The 23,010-nt window shown below is 36.9% G+C and overlaps 1 protein-coding gene across 3 annotated transcripts in view; it reads left to right on the top strand.

The window, feature by feature from the left end:
- Positions 1 to 23,010, top strand: part of USP54 (ubiquitin specific peptidase 54) — a 175,335-nt gene that overhangs the window by 37,684 nt on the left and 114,641 nt on the right. The window contains exon 1 of one of the 3 annotated variants that reach the window (XM_037804114.1): positions 327 to 461. The exons of the other annotated variants lie outside the window; for them this stretch is intronic. The gene's annotated coding sequence lies outside the window, so the exon portion shown is untranslated. Of the gene's footprint in view, positions 1 to 326; positions 462 to 23,010 lie in introns of those variants that run through there. 3 annotated transcript variants of the gene reach the window in all.

Genomic DNA, 23,010 nt, shown 5'->3' with positions numbered 1-23,010 from the left:
GAAAGGTCTGACTTTAGGTAAGTTGCTGTTGAAACAAACAGTGCAGTATTTACAGGGTAGTGGTGAAGGACCTGACCTCCGTTATAGCTGAAAATGAAGTCTTTCAGCAAGGTCATAATAGCAGTAGCAGCAGCAACAGCAGCCGCCCTGCTGCCACTGCCGCCTGAGCTCGGTGGCTGCCTGAAGTGGCCAGAGCAGGAAATGATTCCATGGCACTAAGCATGTGTAGGGAGGGACTCGTTCAGGCTCTGGCCAAGTGGTTGCACAGGTGTGGGTGTCACTTTAAACGTACAAAGACCTGCTTGCTGGAGGAGGAGCAGCTTCCTGAGGATCAGGTGCGTGTCTGAAGGGATGAGCTCATCCTTCTAACCAGACCTGCCCTAGACGCTGAGTGAATGTTTTCCTAATTGCAAGTCCTGCAGCTGGGAGAAGCAGGAAATGGTTGAAGCTTCAAGCACTTTGTGAGTAGCAAAAAAATGGAAACATTGCTGCAAATCTTATGGAATTGTGTAACTGGCAATGTTAGGTTGAGCTGAGACCCACACTCAGTCTTTTTCTAAGTTGAGGATTGCAGTAAAGTTTATGGTGGTTTGAGGAAGTCTGCCCTTAAAGCTTTGGTAGTTGTAGCTTTATTCTGATGATTCTTTTGGAGATGACTTTTCGTGACTTACTAAATTTGTTTTCTGAACTGTGTTGATTGATTTCATTGCTTGGAAAATAAGTATCCTGGGGGCTCCTTTCTATTTTCAAGAATCTTTATGGCTTTTTTTTGTAGCTTTGGTCGATGGGACTATCCACCTTTGAAGGCCGTTGTGCTCCTTTCAAGAACTCCTAAGCATGATCCTATTTTGTTTTGTTTTAATTTGCCTAAACTTAACTATTCACTTTAAGCAAGATTCTTTAAAAATGAAATTGGTTTAGAAAAGAAATATTACTTATTTGCTTTTTAAAATTAACTTGTTTTTGAGGGATAGCTATAGATTCACATGGAGTTGTAAGAAATAATATAGAGTGATCTGGTGTACACTTTACCCAGTTTCCCTCAGTGTTGACATCTTGTAAAACTGTAGTGTGCAATATAGCAATCAGGATATTGGTATTGATACAGTCAAGATACTGAACATTTCCTTCACCACCAGGATCCTTCAAGTTGTCCTTTTGTAGCCACACACCTACTTCCCTCCTCCCCACAACTCCTCCTTAATCCCTGGCAACCCCTACATGAAAACTCAGTTTTTAGCAGAGAAATTTTATGTGCGGTCTTGAGTAGTTTTGTATTGAGAGATCCACGTGGTCTTATGAAAAGAACCCCAGACTGCAATAGGAGATTTTGATTAATTGTAGCCCTTTGACTTTGGGCAAATAATTTTCATTTATCTGTTTCAGTTTCTTCATTTATAAAATGGAATAATTGTATATTAATTTTTATATAACCTGTTTTATAGGATTGTTGAGAAATTATAAAGCTCTTTGAAAAAATAAGGAAGCACATTATTAGCAGCAAAGAAAATAGTTTTCAAACTAGAAAGTATGTAGCAAATTGTAAAGTAGAAACTATAGCCCAGTATGGTAAGAGTGAACATTTTTAAATGAATTCAAAGTCTTCAGGCTCAATTGAATTATATTTCAGGATGTCGATTTCAGAGCCACCGTTGTTAATCTTTGAGAAACCATAAAGACCAGAGAGAGCAAATGTCTCGAATTTCAAAAAGAGGAAAATAAAGTAGTTGAAAACTACAGGCCTGTAAAATTGTTGTTAAATCCTGGAAAATTCAATTAAAAGTGATCTGATAGGTGATATGTAGTATTAAGAAAAGAAATTGAGAGTGCTACCATAGGTTGATTTATCATAAGTTCTATTTCTATTTTTGGATTCTATTACTTCTATTTCTATTTAGGATTATGAAGTTGGTTCATCAAGGGATTGTTGTAGATATTGTGAATCATGGTCCCATCAGTTTCACAGTCTTTCATGATATATTAGTGGCTGATATGTGGTAAAATATGGTTTGATTGGTTGGTTAAGGGAATTGTGTAATACTGAATAATTCTACCAATCAGTGTCTTGATTTCACGGGGAAGGAAAGTCTCTGGTGGATTATATTTGGATTTTGGGTAGAGTAAAAAAAAACAACAAAAAAAAACTTGTTAATCAGGTATGCAAATATTGTAAAGCTGCAGGCATAGTTAATATGGCAGATGATGAATAAAGCTTTGAAAATTATGTACATTGGATGGCATTCTGGGTCCAAATTAAAATTAAATTTAATTATAAATGGATGAGTTTCAAACTGTTAGTATTTAAGTAGTCTGTTACAGTTGATTTGCCCTTTTAGTTATTGAAAAATCTTCTACTCCAGAATGCTTATTAATATAGTTCTTATTTTAAAAATTAAAACAACTCAAATTTTTCTTCTAATAAAAATATTTTCAATATAGTATAATAGAAAATACAAATAAGGAAAAATATTAAGTATACTATAATTCTCCCACCCAAAGATAGTTATATTAAACCATGGTATATAATCTTATCTGACCTTTTAATTTTTATGTGTGTGTGTATGTGTGTGGTGGCTTTAGTTTTTCATTTTGTTTAATTTTATAAAAATAAAATAATTTGAAAATACTGTTATAATCTGCCTTTTCACCTAACACCCTGTTCATTCATTCACTCAACAAGTGTTTATTGAGTACCTGCTACATGCCAAGCAGTGTACTATACTCTGTGGATACAGTGGCAAAGAAGATAGACAAAGTTCTTGTCTTTGGGAACTTCCATTCTAATGAGGAAGACAGGTAATAAGTAATGTCTGGTGGTAATAAGTACAGTGAAGAAAAATGAAGCAGACTAAGGAGATAGACAGGAAGGCAAGTAATAATTTTAGATGAGGTGTTCAGGGAAGTCTCTTTGAGGAGAGTAACATTTGGGCAGAGACCAGAATAAAGTAAAGTAAAGAAACTTTGCAAAGAGCTGGGGAATGGAGCATTTGTTGGAGAGGGAGTAGCAAGTGAAGAAGTCCTGAACTGGAAACTAGCTTGGCATCTTTGGAAAGCAGATGAAAAATGGATGGGCAGTAAAGATGAAATTGTTGTGATAGGTAGGGGCCAGACTATGAGGGATTTAAGATTAAGAATTTTAGATTTTATTCAGAGTGTAATGGGAAGACATTGAAGGGTTTTAAGTAGAGTAATGACATGATTTGATTTTGTATTTTTAAAGGATTATTCTGATTGTTGTGTGGAGAAGTGATTGTAATCGAGGCCAGAAAAGCAGATGAATCTGTTGAATACTGTAGGCAATTGATATTGGTAGCTTAGGCTAGAGTGGTAGTAGTAGAGGTGGTGAGAAGGGATGTTTTGAAGGCACAACCAATAATAAGGTCTGTTGTTGGATGGGTGAGATGTTAGAGGAAGAAAAGAGTCAGGTGTGACTCCAATTTTGTTCTGAACTACTAAGCGAATGGTAGTGGTATTTGCTGAGATCAGGAAGAGTGTGGAGGAGCTGATTGGGGTATGTATGGTGAGAATCAGGATTTCTCTTTTGGTCCTGTTTGGTTTGAGATGCTTATTAGCTAAATGGAAATGTTAGGTAGTAATTTGAATATACAAATCTGGACTCAGTGGGTAGAGATTGGGGCTGGAAGTTTATCTCCGGGTCAATAAATATTCATTTACAATTTGATTTTTTCATGGTTGAGTCATGTTCCAGTGTATGGATGTGACATACTTTGTGATGAATAACCTTGACATTTCTTATTTTTAAACTAATTCCTCTGGGGTTTTAAAACCCAATTAGGGGGGACTCGGGCAAGATGGCGGCATAGAGAGGAGTGGAAGCTAAGTAGTCCCCCTGGAACAACTACAAAAAACCAGAAACAACTAGTAAATAATCCAGAATAACTGCGGGGGCACAAATGAGACCATCCACTCATCCTACACCAACCTGAATTGGGAGGAATGCCCAAGAACACAGCACAGAATCTGTAAGTAAAACCTGCGGAACTAAGTCGTGAGACCCCCTCCCCCATAGCCCAAGCTGCAAAGCCTCGTGGCGCCAGAGAGAAGCTCTCTCCCAGCAAGCGAATACAGCTCAGCTGAGCTCCAACTGGGGTTTTAAGTAGCGAGTGTGAACTGCTCACTACAGGTACGCAGCCCCAAAAAACAGACAGAGGCTTTGGGTGACGACTGACCTGGGAGAGCCGGAGGGTCGCCTTGGACTGGGTCTGAAGGGGACTATCTGTTTCTTTTTTGGCTCAGTGGAGAAAGCCCCAGTCATTTTCAGTTTCCAGGGCTGTGACTCGGGAAAGGGTGGAGACAGCACAAGAAGAGAGTGAGATCATTGAAATGCTAATAACCTCCACCTGGGGGCTCTGTCATCTCTAGGAGGAAAGGGGTGGGGCCCTTTCCATTCAGAACCAGACCCCAGAGCCTGGGGGAACACGGCCATACCTCCTCACACCAGTCAAGAATTATAGGCTAACAGGCATCACCTGCTGGGCAGAAAAGCACAGTGACCCAAGGCATCAAAGGGTGGAGCAATTTTCTAAGACACACCCACAGGGAAATCAGATACTGAATATTTCTTCCCTCTGGGACCTGAGCCTGTTCTGGTCTGGGAAAACCTGATTTGGATAACCAAGGAAACCATGCCTAGACAACAGAAAATTACAACCTACACTAAGAAAAACAAAGTTATGGCCCCGTCAAAGGAACAAACGTACACTTCAACTGAGATACAGGAATTTAAACAACTAATGCTAAATCAATTCCAAAAGTTTAGAGAAGATATTGCAAAAGAGATAGAGGCTGTAAAGGAAGCACTGGGCATGTATACGGCAGAAATCAAAAGTTCAAAAAAACAACTAGTAGAATCTATGGAAATGAAAGGCACAACACAAAAGATGAAAGACACAATGGAAACATACAACAGCAGATCTCAAGAGGCAGAAGAAAACACTCAGGAACTGGAGAACAAAGCACCTGAAAGCCTACATGCAAAGGAGCAGATGGAGAAAGGAATGAAAAAATATGAGCAATGTCTCTGGGAACTCAAGGATGAAACAACGTACAATAATATACGTATCATTGGTGTCCCAGAAGGAGAAGAGAAGGGAAAGGGGACAGAAGCAATAATAGAGGAAATAATTAATGAAAATTTCCCATCTCTTATGAAAGACATAAAATTATAGATCCAAGAAGCGCAGCGTACTCCAAACAGAAGAGATATGAATAGGCCTACGCCGAGACACTTAATAATCAGATTATCAAATGTCAAAGACAAAGAGAGAATCCTGAAAGCAGCAAGAGAAAAGCGATCCATTACATACAAAGGAAGCTTAATAAGACTATGTGCGGATCTCTCAGCAGAAACCATGGAAGCAAGAAGGAAGTGGTGTGATATATTTAAGATACTGAAAGAGAAAAACCACCAACCAAGAATCCTGTATCCAGCAAAGCTGTCCTTCAAATATGAGGAAGAGCTCAAAATATTTTCTGACAAACAATGAGAGACTTTGTGAACAAGTCATCTGTCCTACAGGAAATACTAAAGGGAGCACTACAGGGTGATAGAAGACAGGAGTGTGTGGTTTGGAACACAATTTTGGGAGAAGGTAGCAGAACAACGTAAGTACACTGAACAAAGGTAGCTATGAATACGGTTGAGAGAGGAAGGTGGGGAGCATGTGAGACACCACAAGAAAGGAGGAAAGATAATGACTGGGACTGTGTAACTTGGTGAAATCTGGAGTATTCAACAGTTGTGATAAAATGTACAAATATGTTCTTTTACGAGGGAGAACAAGCAAATGTCAACCTTGCAAGGTGTTAAAAATGAGGAGGCATTGGGGGAGGGATGCAATCAGCATAAACTAGAGACTGTAACTAATGGAATCATTGTATTATGCTTCCTTTAATGTAACAAAGGTGATATACCAAGGTGAATGCAGTTAAGAGAGGGGGATAGGGGAGGCATGTTAGACACTTGACATTGGTGGTATTGTCTGATTCTTTATTCTACTTTGATTTAAGGTTATTTTTCCTTTTGCTGCTTCCTAGCTGTCATTTTTTTTTCCTCTTTCTTTTGCCTCTCTACCTTCTTTGACTCTCCCTCCTGCCTTGTGGAAGAAATGTAGATGCTCTTATATAGATAGTGGTGAAGGTGGTGAACACATAAATGTATGACCATGCAGAAAAGCATCGATTATTTACTTGAGATGGAATGTATGGTGAGTGAACCAAACCATATTAAAAAAAAATGGGTTGATGACAAAACCTTGAGGGCAATATACTGAGTGAAATAAGCCAGACACATTAGGCAATTATTGCAGGGTCTCACTGATAGGAACTAATTATAATATGTAAACTCATAGACATGAAATATAAGGTACCAAGATATAGGACGAGGCTTAAGAATGGGGAGTGGTTGCTTAGTATGAGCAGAATGTTCAATCAGGATGAACTTAAATGTTTGGAAATGAACAGGGGTGTTGGTAGCGAGATGTGAGAGTAACAGCGCTGACTGGTGTGTGAATGAGGTGGAAAGGGGAAGCTCAGAGTCATATATGTCACCAGAAGGAAAGTTGGAGGTCAAAAGATGGGAATGTATAAAACTGAATCCTATGGTGGGCAATGTCCATGATCAACTGTACAAATACTAGAAATCACTTCCATGAACCAGAACAAATGTATGACAACACAATTCGAAGTTAATTATAGAGGGGCATATAGGGAAGAACTATATACCTATTACAAACTATATACTACAGTTAGTAGTATTTCAACATTTTTTCATAAACAGTAACAAATGTACTATACCAATACTAGGAGTCAACAATTGAGGGGGGTTGGTTAGGGATAGGGGAGGATTAGAGTTTCCTTTTCTTTTTTTCTTTTTTCATCTTTCACTTTATTTCTTGTCTGGAGTAATGAAAAGTTTCTAAAAATTGAACAAAAATTAAGTGTGATGGATGCACAGCTGTATGAGGGTACCCAGGGGCAAGGGATTGTACACTTTGGATCTTTGGATAATTGTATGGTATCTGAACAATCTCAATAAAAATGAAGAAAAAAAAATTTGTACCAGGATAATACTGACACTAGTTTCCAATTAAGACTGAAGAAACTTAAGTAAAGATTTATATCAAATATAAATTTTGATCCAAGCAACTTTTAGGACTAAAATGGAGAGTTTTGCTGCCAGGAGCATAATTCCAGGAAAAGGCTAGATATGCAAATGTCAGTTAGGAGGACTCCCAGGGTTGAACAAAGATCCTGAATAGATTGCATACAAAAAGGAAAATGCACACTCAATAGCAAGTCTGAACATCAAGTACGGTGGTTGGCCTTTCTGCCAGCCACTCCCTTTAGGTTCCACTGCCAGCTTATTCTATGCAATCCTTAAAATAACATAAAGCAGGGTTCGATTTCTAGCTCTGTATTCATTAGCTATGCGACATTTTGGGCAAGTTATTGAAATTGCATGCACCTCAGTTACCCATCATTAGCTACAGATAATACTATCATGTAACCTTATCGTGAGGAATAAGGGAGAAAACATAAGCAAGTTAGTCCAGTTAGGCCAATTGATAAAAGGCGCCATCCTCATTATTATTGTCCTAAAAATCATTAATAACATGGCATAAAATTATTCTGTAGCTTTTATTATTTTAAAATATGTTAATAAATACATACTTCAAGGATACTGAAAAAACAAAACAAAACAAAACAAAATCCAATTAGGGTATTACTTCCCCTGGAAAGCCTTTCACAGACTCTCCAAGGCCATTTATTCATATCTCTGGTATAGTTTTTCTTTTTGCTTCATTAGAGAGTGAAGATTTTGAAAGTCCCATGACTTTAGTCATCTTTGTATGTATAATATTAGCACTATGTCTGGCATATACTAGATACTCAGGAAATGTTTCATGAGTAAAAAAATATTTAAGATATAACTCATGAGTAGATGAGAGCTCTAGTGTAGAATTCTCTTAGAGTTGTTTTGAGATCAAATAGAATCAACAATCTCACTTCATTCCTTCTTTTTCATCCTCATTTGCTCTTCTTTAAATATATTTTATATTTTTTAATGTCGATATCCAGATTTGCAAAAGAAATAAATAGAAGATTTTGTTTTTAAAAATAATTCCTTAACATTCCTTTAAAAAATGAGCTTTTCTAGTGCATTTAAGATATTAAGATACACCAAAATTCTACTCACACAGAATTTGTAGGGATTACATGCAATCATATAAGCATTATCATGCTTAACCTCTCTAACCTCAGAGGATCTTTATGGTTCCTTCTTCTAATCCTAAGGGTAAATGAGTTCTGATGGCCTGCTGGGGATGTTCTGATGTGCATAGGAAATAGTACTTAATATAAATTAATAATATTTCCTAAATCATTCTCTTTGTGATATGATTTATAAAAAAAAATTCTAAATGTCTTTATCATGAGCTTGCTAGTTCCTAGGAAAGAGTTTTTCACTGGAAATACTAGTACCTTTTTCAGAGTATTGTATATACTAGAAGTTATATGCATGTGACTTACTTTTCCTTTGTATCTAATTTTCTTCATTTGCCTGTGGTTTAAAATGTGCCACCGATTTTTATTAGGTTCCCATTTTTACTAAACATTTTTAATTTTTTAAAAACAGATAATTTTTTTTAGATCAGTTTTAGATTTACAGAAAAATTGAGCAGACAATACAGAATATTCCCATATACCCCCCGTGCTGGGTTGAAGCTGTTATATACCCCAGAAAAGGTTATGTTTTTTTTTTTCCCACATTTTTTTATTGTGAAATATGACATATATACAGAAAAGTGATAACTTTCGAAGTACGATTTAACAAATAGTTAGCAAATTTTAAAGCATAGTATGGATTACAGTCCCACAATTTCAGTTATTTCCTTATTGTGAAGTATAACATATATACAGAAAGGTGATAACTTGCAAAGTATGATTTTCACAAATAGCAAATTTCAAAGAATGATATAGGTTACAGTTCCACCATTTCAGTTATTTCCTTATTGTGAAATATATACAGAAAGTTGATGACTTTCAAAGTACAATTTAATGAGTAGCTATAGAGCAAATTTCAGAGCATGTTATAGGTTACAGTTCTACCATGTCAGTTATTTCCTTCTAGCTATTCTAGTATCCTAGAAACTAAAAAAAAATATTTATATAAAGATTCAGTATTTGTCATCCTTTGTTAAATCCTATCTTGTCTGTTGCTACCCCTCTCTCTCATTTGATCACTTTCTCAATCTTCAGGGATATCTGGGCAGAGACCACCCTAACTTCATATTGTCTTTCATATTGAAAAGCGTTGTTGACATTATGAAGAAGAGGGGATGCACCTGGTTGATATTTTTGGTGAGGCTATTGCCTCTGGGTTTTGGGACTTATCTGGCATAGGAAAACTCGGGAGGATTTCAGTTTCTGAAAAAAAAAAAAAAAAAAAAAAGAACAAAAAACAAAACAAAAACTTAGAAACTTTTATAGAGTCTCAGATAGGGACCTATGTATTCTTTAGTATTTTCAGGACTACTGTTGATTAGGGCTTGGAGTACTATGGCTGTTTGGAATATCTAGCTGGAGGTTGCATAAGAGTAAACTCCAGGATAGCCTCTTGACTCTATTTGAAATTTCTTAAGGGCTATGTTCTTTCTTTCTTTTTTTTTTTTTAATGCAATTTTATTGAGATATTCTCACAACCATATATTCCATCCAAAGTATATAATCAGTGGCACACAGTATCATCATATAGTTGTGCATTCATTGCCACAGTCAATATTTGAACATTTTCATTACTCAAAATAAAGAAAAACTATAAAATTAATTAAAAAATAAAAGAAGAAATAAAAAAAGAACACCCAAACCATCCCATCATCCCATACCCTTTATCCCCCCATTATATATATATTTGTCATTATTTTATTTCCTTCTGCTAAAAAATTCATTTATTTTCAGCCAGATAAAATTCTCCAGTGGTATACATAAGGTTACATATTAGAAGGTCTTTCTTTGTTAAATGTACTAGCTGCAAGATCCGTGACTAATTATTAAAGGGTATACCAAACAAATGTCACCAGGTTTTCACTATCACACAGTCACATGATTAAAGCTATATAGTTATAAGATTATCATCAAGAATCAAGTGTACTGGATTACCATTCAACATATTCAGTTATTTCCTTCTAGCTATTCTAATACACTAGAAACTAAAAAGGAATATTCATATAAAGCATAAGAATAACCTCCAGATTGACCTCTCGACTCTATTTGAGATCCTCAGCCACTGAAACTTTGTTTCATTTCTTTCCCCCCATTTGGTCAACATGACATTCTCAGTCTCATGATGCCAGACTCAAGCTCATCCCTGGGATTCCTGTCCCTCATTGCCAAGGAGACTTACACTCCTGGGAGTCATATCTCACATAGTGGGGAGAGTAGTGTTTATTTGCCGAGTTGGCTGACAGAAAGAGGAAGGGCCATGTTCTTTTAATCTGTTTCTGTGGGTGTAGACCTATTGTAGGTGGGACCTTTTGATTTAGGTTGTTTCAGTTGAGATGTGACCCACCCAATTCAAGATGGGTCTTAATCCTTTACTGTAGTCCTTTATGAGAATAAAAGACAGAAAAAGCCCAGAAAGCTTAGAGAGAAAAGCCCCAGAGATGCTAAGAGACAGCTTCAAAAGCTGAAAGAGCTACTGAAGCCAGAATCTGAAAGCAATGAAATCCAGAGAGAAGGACCAGTAGACACCAGCCATGTGCCTTCCCATGTGACAGAGGTATCCTAGATGCCAGCAGCCTTTCTTCAGGGAAGGTGTCTTCTTATCGATGCCTTACTTTGGACATTTTCTTGGCCTTAGAATTGTAATTTGTAACCTAAAAAATTCCCGTTGTTAAAAGCCAGTCCATTTCTGGTATATTGCATTTTGGCAGCTTTAGCAAACCAAAACACCCCCTTACTCAGTTTCCCCTATCTTACCTTAGTTTGGTACATTTCTTGCAATTAGTGAACTGGTTTTGATACATTATTAGTAACTAAAATCCATAGTTTGTTTATATTTCCTTAGTTTTTATGTAATGTCTTTTTTTCTGATCTAGGATACCACATTCCATTTACTTGTCATGGCTTTTTAGGCTTCTCTTGGCTGTGACAGTTTTGTAGATTTTCCTCTTTTTTGATGACCTTGACAGTTTTGAGGAATACAGGTCAAGTGTTTTGTAGGTTGCCTGCCTACTGGGATTTGTCTTAAGAATTTGATTTTTTTATGATTAGACTGAGGTTATGAGTTTCTGCGAAGAAGATCACAGAGGTAAAATGCCATTCGTAATATATCATGTCAAGGATACATTTTATCAATGTGATATATCACTGTTCATATTGAACTTGATCATCTGACTGAGGAAGTGGTTGTTAGATTTCCGTAGATTTACTCTTTTTATCTTCTTTCTATAATGTACTGTTCGGAGGGAATTCACAATGTGCAGCCCACACTTCAGGAGTGGGGCTTTATTTGCAGTTTTTCTTCAAGGGAGATTTTTAAACTTTTTCTTCATTTATTTATTTATTCAATTATTTATATTTACCAGTATGGACTCAGAGGTTTTTTTTTTTTTAATACTTTGGATTATAATCCAAAATTTATTACTTAAATGTTTCCAACTTTGGCCATTGGGAGCTCTTTCATTGGCTCCTGCCCCCCTTTGACATACCCCCATCAACATAGGGCCCACTACCCTCAGAACTTCCTTACTTTCTGGCACTACAAGATGTTCCAGGCTCATCTTGTATATTTCCTGTCTCAGGCCTAGAATCAGCCATTTCTCCAAGGAGCCCTGGTTCCTTTTATTGGATAATGGTATTAGAAACTAAGATCTGGGTGCTAGATCTGCTTGTTGCTACTGGGGTGGTGGTGTTTCTAGGTACGCTCAGCTGACAGAGCCAGGAAATATGTCTATATACTAACTTACATATATATACATATCTATAAATATTATTTCTATATTAACTATCTGTAACTATCTTAAGCTAAATATGAGTTCATACTGCTGTCTCCAACTCTAATCCATTACCGTATTTTTAATTCTAGCCTTTCCCCCTTATCTGTAATCTCATGTTCCAACAGTAAGAAACTTCCCACCATTTGCCATCTAATTACCTAATTGTTCAATTTCAATATACATATATAGTGGTTTCAGTATTATTAACGATTACACCTGTGGAAAACAGCTGTATTAGCTAGAGTATGGGCTAAAGTACAGTTTCTTTTGCCTTTAGTCTTACAGACTCCAATCATCTGTAGATGGTTTCAAATATGCTTATTTTATTATCATTCTTTTTTATGGGAAATTTAAAACTTATACAAAAGTCAGGAGAAGAGTATCATGAGCCCACATTTACCATTACCAGCTTCATCAGTTATCAGTTCATGATCAATCTTGCTTCATCTATACTCCCACCTACTCCCCCTACCCAAACCCTGATTATTTTTTTTTAAAATTCAGTTTTATTGAGATATATTCACATACCATACTATCATCCATGGTGTGCAATCAGCTGTTCACAGTACCATCTTATAGTTGTGTATTCATCACCCCAATCTATTTTTGCACATTTTCCTTACACCAGAAAGAATCAAAATCAGAATAAAAAAGAAAAATTAAAAAAAGAACACCCAAAATATCCCCCCATCCCACCCTATTTTTCCTTTAGATTTTGTCCCCATTTTTCTACTTATCCATCCATACACTGGATAAAGGGAGTACGATCCACAGGGTTTTCACAATCACACTGTCATCCCTTGTAAGCTACATTGTTATACAATCATCTTCAAGAGTCAAGGCTATTGGGTGGAGTTTGATAGTTTCAGGTATTTACTTCTAGCTATTTGAATATATTGAAACCTAAAAAGTGTTCTCTACATAGTGAGTAAGAATGTCCACCAGAGTGACATCTCAACTCCATTTGAAATTTCTCAGCCACTGAAGCTTTATTTTTTTATTTATTTTTTATTTATTTATTTTTTTTTAAAATTCAGTTTTATTGAAGTATATTCACACACTACAATCATCCATGGTATACAATCAACTGTTCACAATATGATCATATAGTTATGCATTTATCACCACAATCTATTTCTGAACATTTTCCTTACATCAGAAAGAATCAGAATAAGAATAAAAAATAAAAGTAAAAATAGAACACCCAAACCATCCCCCCCATCCCACCCTATTTGTCATTTAGTTTTGATCCCATTTTTCTACTCATCCATCCATACACTAGATAAAGAGAGTGTGATCCACAAGGTTTTCACAATCACACTGTCACCCCTTGTAATCTACATTATTATATAATCGTCTTCAGGAGTCCAGACTACTAGGTTGGAGTTTGGTAGTTTCAGGTATTTACTTCTAGCTATTCCAATACATTGAAACCCAAGAGGTGTTATCTATATAGTGTGTAAGAATGTCCACCAGAGTGACCTGTCGACTCCATTTGAAATTTCTCAGCCACTGAAACTATTTCATCTCATTTTGCATCCCCCTTTTGGTCAAGAAGATATTCTCAATCCCACGATGCGGGGTCCACATTCATCCCCGGGAGTCATATCCTGTGTTGCCAGGGAGATGTACATACCTGGGAGTCGGGTCCCACGTAGTGGGGAGGGCAGTGAGTTCACCTGCCGAGGTGGCTCAGTCAGAGAGGGAGAGGGCTGCATCTGAGCAACAAAGAGATACTCAGGGGGAGACTCTGAGGCACAATTATATGCAAGTTTAGCCTCTTCTTTGCAGTAATGAGTGAAGCTTTATTTTGTTTCATTTTGCATCCCCCTTTTGGTCCAGAAGATGTTCTCAATCCCACGTCCAGATTCATCCCCAGGAGTCATATCCTGCGTTGCCTGGGAGATTTACACCCCTGGGAGTCAGGTCCCATGTAGGGAGGAGGGCAGCGAGATCACCCGCCAAGGTGGCTTAGTTAGAAAGAGAGTGTCACATCTGAGCAACAAAGAGGCACTCGGAGAGACCCTTAGGCACAATTATAAGCAGGTATAGCTTCTCCTTGCAGCAACAAGCTTCATAGGGGCCAATGCCAAGACAGAGGGCTCAGCACATCAAGTCGTCAGTCTCCCATGTTTGTGAGAACACCTGATTATTTTTAAGTAAATCTCTGATATCCTATTATTTCATTTGTAAATATTCCAGATTGAGATTTATCATAATTTAATTGATCCTGTATTGGTGGACATTTAGATTGCTTTTGGTTTTTCTCTATTGCAGTATAGCTATAAACATCTTTGTACATTTATCTTTCCAAATTTGTGTAAGGTTATCTGTAGGGTAAATTTCCTGAAGTTGCTGAAACAAAGGATATAAGTGTTTAAAATTGAGAAATAATGTCAAATTTATATTCTTACCAAGAGTGAATGAGAATTTCCTTTTTCCACACTCTCACCTATACTGGCTTTAGCCAACTTTTAAATATTTTGCAATAAGAAAGGTGAAAAGTGGTATTTAGGTGTTTTGTGTTTGTTTTTTTTTTTTGCATTTCTTTAATTATGAATGAGATATAACATCATTCATATCTGTGTTGGTCATCTGTTTTTTCTTTCTATGAACTATTTAAATTCATTGTTTAAGAAAAGAAAAAACAAAAATTTGGCACAAAGGACTAATTTTCTATCCCAAGCCATTAATACTATGCTTTCATGTCTCCATTTTCCCCTGTCCTCCCTGTTCATATCACCAACTCAGTAGTGATGCTTAATTGCCTTAATGTAGATAAATGATTGCCCAATTTTTCCCTTTCCTGACTCCCCCTGCCCCAGAGGTTCATTAGCTCTTAGGTTTCTGTCCGCCCTGGGTATGGTCAGATTGTTTATCAAACACAGGTTTGAAGTCTGCTTCTGAGTGAGTACTGTAGGGAAATATGCCCAAAAAGCAACAGGAAGAATTTTTTCAGACTTGTTAGGGAATGTTTGTAATTGTTTTGCAGAGGGTGTGTCCAGCAAGCATCGTTTAGAGCATGCCTTGTTCATCTGTTCTGTCTTTCCACCCAAATACAAGACATATACTCTTGACTTTTGTTGCTGTGCTACTTCAATAGCATTTTCAACCTTATTTTTTGTCTATGTGGATTATCTGTTTCCATTCACCATGGACATATTTATAATCAATAGTATGGCTGTTGTTTTCTTGACCAGAGCCATGGGAAAATTCATTCTGTCCTGATTTAAATGACAATGACAGAAGAGTAAGAATGCACTAACTGTGATTTTCCTTTCTTAGGTTTTCTTTACAAACAACTATTCAAAATCTCATACACATAGAATTTGTTTGCCAAACATTTGAAGCCATCCAGTTTTACCAGCTGGCAGCTGCTGTTGTTTCTGAGGACCTAATATAAACCACAGACAGGAAACAAAGGATGTCCTTATTTTCCAAAAAGGGCAAGTGGTTTTGGTTTTTTGTTTTTGTTTTTTAGCTTTATTGAGATATAATCAACATAACAATTCACCAATTTAAAGTGTATAGTTCTGTGGTTTTTAGATAGTTGTGCAACTATTACCACAATCAATTTTAGAACATTTTCATTACCCCAAAAAGGAACCCTGTGCCTATTACCAAGCACTCTCCATTTTCTCCTTACCCCCTAACAGCCCTAGGCAACCCATAATCTACTCTCTGTCTCATAGGTTTGCCTATTCTGGTTATTTCGTATAAATGGAATCATAAATGTTGTCTTTTCTGACTAGTTTCTTTTACTTAGCATTGTGTTTTTAAGGCTAGCCACGTTGTAGCATGTAGCAGTACTTCATTTCTGTTTATGGCAGAATAATTTTCCATTTATGGACATACCATGCTTCAGTGAGGGGCCCTTTCCTCTTTTTTTTTTTAATAATTCAATTTTATTGAGATATATTCATATACCATACAGTCATACAAAGCGTACAATCAGTTGTTCATAGTACCACCATATAGTTGTGCATCCATCACCAAAATAAATTTTTGAACATTTTCATTACCACACACACAAAAGTAATAAGAATAAAAATTAAAGTGAAAAGGAACAATTAAAGTAAAAAAGATCACTGGGTGCTTTTTTTTTTTTTTTTTTTTTGCCCCCGTTTTTCTACTCATCCATCCATACACTGGGCAAAGGGGAGTGTGATCCACATGGCTTTCCCAGTCACATTGTCACCCCTCATATGCTACATTTTTATACAATTGTCTTCAAGATTCAAGGGTTCTAGGTTGTAGTTTGATAGTTTCAGGTACTTACTGCTAGCTATTCCAATTCATTAGAACCTAAAAAGAGTTGTCTATATTATGCGTAAGAGTGCCCACCAGAGTGACCTCTCGGCTCCTTTGGAATCTCTCAGCCACTGAAACTTATTTCATTTCCTTTCACATCCCCCTTTTGGTCAAGAAGATGTTCTCCATCCCACGATGCTGGGTCCGGATTCTTTCCCGGGAGTCATTTTCCACGTTGCCAGGGGTATTTACACCCCTGGGTGTCAGATCCCACGTAGAGGGGAGGGGCCCTTTCCTCTTGACTGTGCACACCATGGGTTTCCATGGAGGAGCAGTGAGTGCAGTCACCACAAGACCAACGAATCCTGAGTTCCCTTATGGGAGCTCTCAGTCGTGGGGCTGTGAAGGGTTATCTCCCCAGCCAACTGCTGAAATGGGTGCATGGGGCATGGAAAGCTGTTCCTTCCTGTGCTCTGTGGCCGGCTCCTGCCACCACTTCCTGGTGGTTGTCTTGGCCAAACAAACTCACCCCATCCTTTGTTTTTCTTTTTCTTTTTTAATTTTATCAAAAAATTAAAAACAAACAATTAAAAACAATATTTCAAACAAAACCAAAACAAAGGAATAAGAAAACCAAATAACCTAAAATAACTACATTGCTTCTATGATGTTCCTACCATGTCCCCCAAAAATTAGCTAACCATAGTCATTCCTGAGTATTCTCACAACATTAAGATTACCCTCCATAATTTATCTGTTCTTATTAGATTATCGTTCCCCTTTCACTAGTTGCTGTCTATTGTTAGGTCCTCTACATTCTATAATATAAAACATTTATTTTACATTTTTCACAGAGTTCACATTAGTGATAACATACAATATCTCTCTTTTTGTGCCTGGCTTATTTCACTCAGCATTATGTCTTCAAGGTTCATCCACGTTGTCATATGTTTCACAACCTCATTCCTTCTTACTGCTGCATAGTATTCCATTGTGTGTATATGCCACCTTTTGTTTATCCACTCATCTGCTGAAGGACATTTGAACCATTTCCATCTGTTGGCAATTGTGAACAATGCTGCTGTGGACATCGGTGTGCAAATATCTGTTCGTGTCACTGCTTTCAGATCTTCCAGGTAGATACCGAGAAGTGAAATTGCTGGATCGAAGGGTAACTTGATATCTAGTTTTCTAAGGAACCACCAGACTGCCCCTCCAGAGTGGCTATACCGTTATACAGTCCCACCAACAATGAATAAGAGTTTCAATTTCTCCACATCCTCTCCAGCATTTGTAGTTTCTTGTTTGTTTAATGGCAGCCATTCTAGTTGGTGTGAGATGATATCTCACATGTGGTTTTGATTTGCCTTTCCGTAATAGCTAGTGAAGATGAACATTTTTTCATGTGTTTTTTAGCCATTTGTATTTCTTCTTCAGAGAAATGTCTTTTCATATCTTTTGCCCATTTTATGATTGTCACCCTTTCCTTTCAAGCCCAGTCTCTGCCTCTGTCTAAGTCCCCATTATGTGGTATAGAGGTCCCTGTTTGGCCAGGGGCACCCTGGATCTGCTGTTCTGGAGCGCTTTCTGCCCTTTGTCTGGTCTTTTTCTCAGGGGAGAAGTTTGCTCTGCCTCTTCTAATTCAACATCTTCCCCTGTTATTGTCATTACAGTTTTGATTTGTTTGTCTCTCCGATGGGTAATGATGTGAGTATCTTTTTTAAATTTAATTACCCTGTGTTATTTTAAATTTATTAATAAGCTTTATTTTTAATCATTTTTATTGTGGAATATAACAAATACATAGAAGTGATTAATTTCAAAATGCAATCTAACAAGTAGCAAATTTCAGAGAATGTTATGGGTTACAGTCCCACAGTTTCAGTCATTTTCTTATTGTGAAATATAACATACATACAGAAAGGTGATAACTTTCAAACTACAATTTTAACAAGTAGCTATAGAGCAAATTTCAAAGAATGTTATGGGTTACAGTTCCACCATTTCAGTTCTTTCCTTCTAGCTATTCTAATATCCTGTCAACTATGAAAAAGAAAATTACGTAGAGATTCAGTATTCAAATCCCTTGTTACGTATCCTATATTGTCTCTTGCTATCCCTTCCTCTAGTTTAATCACTTTCCCCAACTTCAGGGATATCTAGGCAATAACCACCCTAACTTGTTCATGTTGAAAAGGGATTGTCAACTTTATGGGAAAAAGGGACACATCTGGTTGATGTTCTTGAAGAGTCTGTTGCCTCTGTGTTTTGGGACTTAGCTGGCATAGGAACTCTCTGGAGGATTGAAGTTTCTGAAGAATAAACTTAGTGAGTGGAACTTTTATAGAGTCTTAGATAGGGATCTGGGTATTCTTTAGGGTTTTCAGCGCTACTATTGATTTGGGCTTATCATACTGTGGCCATTTGGGATATCTAGCTGAAGCTTGCATAGGAGTAACCTCCATTACAGTCTTTCAACTCTATTTGAACTCTGTTAGCCACTGAAACCTTATTTTGTTGCCTTTTCTCACTTGTGGTCAAACAGGCATTCTCAACCCCTTGATGCCATGGTCAGGCTCACACCCGGAATCTGTGTCCCATGTTGCCAAGGAGGTTCACTCACCTGGGCTTGGGGCAGGGTGGGGGGGGAGTCCTGTCCCAGGTCAGGGGGAGGGTGATGAATTTATTTGCAGAATTGGGCTTAGAGAGAGAAAGTCCACATTTGAGCAACAAAGAGGTCTCTGGAGGTTACTCCTAGACATAGTTATAGGTGGGCTTAGCCTCCCCTTTACAACCATAAGTTTCATAAGAGCAAGCCTCAAGATCAAGGGCTTGATTTATGAAGTAGGGGTTCCTAAGTTCACATAGCATATGTTCTGTCCACGATAATCATTCATATGTCACGTAATTATCACTTAGTTGTTAATCCACATCACATTCCATTTTAAACAATTCTCATGACCCAAACACCCATAGTTCTCTGGCACTTATTGTTTCCTATTTTTTTTTTTTTTAATGGGAGCCATTCTTAATTGGTGTGAGGTGGTATCTCATATGTGGTTTTGATTTGCCTTTCCTTAATAGCTAGTGAAGATGAACGTTTTTCTCATGTGTTTTTTATCCATTTGTATTTCCTCAATGGAAAAATGCCTTTTCATATATTTTTCCCGTTTTATAATTGCGTTGTTTGTGCTACTGTTGTTGAGTTGTAGGATTTATTTATATAAGTAGGATATCAGTTTTTTATCAGATATTATTGTTTCCAAATATTTCTCCCATTGATTTGGCTGCCTCTTCACCTTTTTGACAAAGTCTTTTGAGGCCCAGAAGCTTTTGATTTTGAGGAGTTCCCATTTATCTATTTTTTTTTTCTTTAATTGCTTGTGCTTTGGGTGTAAGGTCTAAGAATTTCCCTCCTATTACTAGGTCCTGAAGATGTTTCCCTGTATTATCTTCTAAGAGTTTTGTTGTGCTATCTCTTATATTGAGGTCTTTGATCCATTTTGAGTTAATTTTTGTATAGGGTGTGAGGAAGTAGTCCTCTTTTATTCTTTGGGTTATGGATATCCAGTTCTCACAGCCCCAGTTATTGAAGAGACTTCTATCACAGTTCAGTGGATTTGGGGGCCTTATCAAAAATCAATTGACTACAGATCTGGGGGTCTATTTCTGAACTCTCAATTTGATTCTGTTGATCACTGTGTCTTTCTTTGTACCAATACCTTGCTGTTTTGAGCACTTTGGCTTTATAGCAGTCTTCAAAGTCTGGAATTCTAAGTCCTCCCCCCCCTTCATTCTTTTTTAGGATGGTTCTGGGAATTTGAGTCCCTTTTCCCTGCCACATTAATTTGATAACTAGCTTTTCCAAGTCTGCAACATGGATTGTTGGAATTTTGATTGGAATTGTGTTGAATTTGTAGATCAGTTTGGGTGGAATTGGCATCTTAATGATGTTTACCCTTGCTATCCATGAGTCCCGATTATCTTTCCACCTGTTTAGGTCCTTTTTTATTTCTTTTAGTAGAGTTCTGTAATTTTCTGTATAGAGGCCTTTTACATCCTTTGTTAAGTTTATTCTTAGGTACTTAATTTTTTTAGTTGCTATTGTGACTACAATTTTTTTTTAATTGCCTCTTCAGTTAGGTCATTACTATTGTATAGGAACATTATTGACTTATGTGCATTAATCTTGTATACCGTCATTCTGTTGAATTTGTTTATTAGCTCAGGTAGTTTTGTCGTCAGTTTCTCAGGATTTGCAAAATATAGGATCATATCATCTGCAAATAATGACAGTTTTACGTCTTCCTTTCCAATTTGGTACCTTTGATTTCTTTGTCTTGGCAAATTGCTCTGGCTAGAACTTCTAGCACAATGTTTAATAATAGAGGTGACAGTGGGCATCCTTGTCTTGTTACCCATCTTTGGGAGAAGGCTTTCAGACTCTCACCATTGAGTACTGTGGTGGTGTGGATTTTTCATATATGCCCTTTATCATATTGGAGAAGTGCCCGTCAACTCTTTTTCTTTTTTTTTTTAAATGCAGTAGCTTTTTTTACTTTATCAAAAAATTAAAAAAAACAATTCAAACAAGACAAAACAAAGAATGAGAAAAACAAATAACCTAAAATAACTGCATTGCTTCCAACATGTCCCTAGCATAACCCAAGAAAATTAACAAACCCTAACAAAACAAAGGAATAAGAAAAACAAATAACCTAAGATAACTTCATTGCTTCCAACATGTTCCTACCATACCCAAGAAAAGTTGCAAACCATATCATTGCTGAGCATTCCCATAACATTGAGATTACCCTCAACAGTTTATCTGTTCCTATTAGATGATTGTTCCCCCTTCACTAGTTGCTGTCTATCTCTAGGTCCCCTACATTCTACAGTGTAAAATGTTTATTTTACATTTTTCACAGAGTTCACATTAGTGGTAACATACAACATCTCTTTGTGTCTAGCTTATTTCACTCAGCATTATGTCTTCAGGGTCATATGTTTCATGACCTCGTTCCTTTTTACTGCCGCATTGTATTCCATAGTGTGTATACACCACATTTTGTTTATCCACTCATCTATTGCAGGACATTTGGATTGTTTCCATTTCTTGGCAATTGTGAATAATGCTGCTATGAACATCGGTGTGCAAATATCCGTTCATTGTCACTGCTTTCAGATCTTCTGGGTATATACAGAGAAGCGAAATTGCTGAATTGAAGGGTAACTCAATACCTAGTTTTCTAAGGAACTGCCAGACTGTCCTCCAGAGTGGCTACACCATTGTATAGTCCCATCAACAGTGAATAAGAGTTCCGATGTCTCCACATTCTCTCCAGCATTTGTAGTTTCCTATTTGTTTAAGCCATTCAGATTGGTGTGAAATGATATCTCATTATGGTCTTCATTTACATCTCCCTAATAGCTAGGGAAGATGAACATTTTTTCATGTGTTTTTTAGCCATTTGTATTTCCTCTTCAGAGAAATGCCTTTTCATATCTTTTGCCCATTTTATGATTGGGCTGTTTGTACTATTGTTGTTGAGGTATAGGATTTCTTTATATATGCAAGATATCAGTCTTTTGTCAGATACATGGTTTCAAAATATTTTTTCCCATTGAGTTTGCTGCCTTTTCACCTTTTTGTCAAATTCTTTTGAGGTACAGAAGCTTTTAATTTTTAGGAGTTCCCATTTATCTATTTTTTCTTTCGTTGCTTGTGCTTTGGGTATAAGGTCTAAGAAGTGACTCCTAATACAAGGTCTTGAAGATGTTTCCCTACATTATATCCTAGAAGTTTTATGGTCCTGTCTCTTACATTGAGGTCTTTAATCCACTTTGAGTTAATTTGTTTTTAATTTGATTTTGAAATAAATTCAAAGTTATAGGAACAGTTGCAAAAACAATACAAACCCCATACACAGAATTCCATCATACCCTGATCCCCCTCCCCCAATACCCCAATCCACTAACTTTAACATGTTGTTCACACTGCTATTTCTTTCCCTCCCTCCCTCCCTCCCTCTCTTCCTATCTATCATCCATCATCTATTGCTCTGTCTTCTGAACATAAGAGAGCTAGCTGCATACATCCTTGAACAAACACTATAATTCACATATACAATTCCCATGAACAATAACATTCTTTTATGCAATCCCATTAAGCGCAGCTAAGAAGTACAAAAGATTCAACAATGATACAAAGCTTACATTCTATATTTCCTTTTCCTTATGTTTCGACTGTGTCCCTTTGAGCCTCCTGTCCTCCATCCTCAGATCCCATCCAGGGTCGTCCTTGGCATTCAATTGTCATCTATTTAGACTTTTTTTTTTTTTTCCCTCAATTGTGGAAACATATATACAGCCTACATCTTCCCATTCCAACCCCTCCCTGGCCTTCCATTAGTGGGATTAATCAGATTTAGAATGTTGTAATGCTATCACCTTCCCACCATCCATTACTAGAAATTTCCCTTCACCTCAAACAGCAACGCTACGCTCATTTCTTAACTCCCCATTGCTCCTTTCTCCATTTCTCTTAACCCATACTCTACTTTTCATCTCTGTGGTCATATTCTCTGATAATTTCTTTGTGTTTACTGTGGGGCTTAAAATTAAACTTTTAAATCCATAACAATCTTGTTTTTCTTTGATACTGACATAATTTCAATAGGACACATAAACTATGTACCTATACTCCTCCATTCCCCCACCTTTTTATAGTTCTTGTCAAAAA

The sequence above is a fragment of the Choloepus didactylus genome, chromosome 15 (genome assembly GCF_015220235.1).
Source record: "Choloepus didactylus isolate mChoDid1 chromosome 15, mChoDid1.pri, whole genome shotgun sequence".
In the NCBI taxonomy this organism is placed as follows: Eukaryota; Metazoa; Chordata; class Mammalia; order Pilosa; family Megalonychidae; genus Choloepus; species Choloepus didactylus.
The sequence above is the reverse complement of the archived record's forward strand: the minus strand, read 5'-3'. Positions and strand labels throughout refer to the sequence as shown.